Source organism: Ascaphus truei, chromosome 15 (genome assembly GCF_040206685.1).
Source record: "Ascaphus truei isolate aAscTru1 chromosome 15, aAscTru1.hap1, whole genome shotgun sequence".
NCBI classification, from domain to species: domain Eukaryota; kingdom Metazoa; phylum Chordata; class Amphibia; order Anura; family Ascaphidae; genus Ascaphus; species Ascaphus truei.
Window position 1 is genome coordinate 11,259,648 of NC_134497.1, and position 2,063 is coordinate 11,261,710.

Here is a 2,063-nt window from a genome sequence, read left to right on the forward strand (position 1 = left end):
ATCAATAACACTGAGGGAGGGGAATCAGGGGAGTCTGGTTACAATTCCCGGTGTTGACTCCTTGTGACCTTGGGCAAGTCACTTTATCTCCCTGTGCCTCAGGCACCAAAAACACATAGATTGTAAGCTCCACGGGGCAGGGACCTGTGCCTGTTAAAATTATTATGTGCTCACACTACTGTAATTATGAAGCTTTGAGTCTCATTGTGAGAAAAGCGCCATATATGAAATAAAGCTATTATTATTATTATTATTGCCAGATACATTGCTGTAATCAGAGTACAAATTGAAGACTGCCATTTTTGTGTGGTCATTATAAAAATGGAGGCAGGGCATTACTGCTAGCCATAGGGATTAAAACAGAAATGTAACCATTACGTCGCGATGTATTGCGATATGTCAGCGTAGCTTACTGCCCACGGTACAGGTCAATATATAAGTAGCAGAGTAGGCCAGCTATATTTAGCCACATGAGGAGGATAAGGGGGAAGCTCTTGCAGTAGCCATAGAGATGTTTTAATTGGGGGGTGGAGGGGGAGGGGTGCTATTCAGTATACAGTATATAACATAGACATTTACAGCTCAATGAATTGGTAGGCTGCCGCTGTGCTACTACTATGTAACTATGTAACTGTACGAATGGTGGCCTGGGATTGGCCGTAATGATATGACGTCTTATCCTCAACCAACCCTTTCATTGCCAGAGCGGGCTGCAACACGTCGTTATTTCAATGACTGCGGCACATAAAAAGAGACACAGTGTGTTTTGCTGCAACATGTCAATGTGGATCGAGGAGTTTCCTGGTGTTGAGACACCACAATAATATGTACAATTTACTACTGTATATGCAAAATCATACTACCAACACAATGTGCAGTTATGGATTTATTTGTATATAGTTATATAAACACGATAGAAGTTGGTATTAAATTCCCCATAAACCTGCTGATCACGAGCAGACAAGCCATCCATCTCCCAGCTGTTTTAATTAGCTGAAGCTTCAGCAGCCACTGGAGAAATCCGGTAGAATAGGTCCAGCTGAATTGAACAGGTACAGGACATAGAAGAACCAGGTACAGTTGGGACGGGCATCAAAAGCCAGGAGGATAATATGCACTGGCACAGCTAGACATGTGCGGGCCCGGCAAAAAAAATATTTCAGGGCCCCCCTCATGTCTCTCTCTCTTTGCTCTCTTTCTCTCTTCTATTTTCTCTCTCTCTCTCCTCCTGCTCTCTCTCTTTGCTCTCTTTTGCTCTTTGCTCTCTCTTCTCTCGCTCTCTCTGCTCTCTTTTTGCTCTCTCTCTTGCTCTCTCTGCGCTCTGTACTCTCTCTCCTCTCCCTCTGCTCTCTCTCTCTCTCTCTTTGCTTTCTCTCTCCTCTCTCTCTCTTTGGTCTCTCTCTCTCTCTCTCTCTCTCTCTCTGTGCTCTCCTCTCTCTTTGCTCTCTGATCTCTCTCTCTTTGCTCTCATCTCTCTCTCTCTCTCTCTACTCTCTCTGCTCTCCCTCATGCCTTTCTTTTCCCTCTTATGTATTTATCTCTTGTACTTCATTTTCTCTTTGTCTCTTCCTTCCTGTAATCCTTTTCATTTCTCTTTTTACCCTTGTGCTTTAACCCTTCCCCTCCCTCTCACCTTTCCCAGACTCTCTCGTCTTTTCTCTCTCTCTGCTCTCTCTCTCTCTTTGCTTTCTCTCTCTGCTCTCTCTCTCTCTCTCTCTCTTTGCTTTCTCTCTCTGCTCTCTCTCTCTCTCTCTCTCTCTCTCCTCTCTCTCTCTCTCTCTCTCTCTCATCTCTCTCTCTCTCTCTCTCTCTCTCTCTCTTTTCTCTCTCTGCTTTCTCTCTCTTCTCTCTCTCTGCTTTCTCTCTCTTTGCTCTCTCTCTCTCTCTCTCTCTTTGCTCTCTCTGCTTCTCTCTCTCTTTGCTCTCTCTCTCTCTCTCTCTCTCTCTCTTTTGCTGTCTCTCTCTCTCTCTCTCTCTCTCTCTCTCTCTCTCTCTCTCTCTCTCTCTCTCTCTCTCTCTCTCTCTCTCTCTCTCTCTCTCTCTCTTCTCTCTCTCTCTCTCTC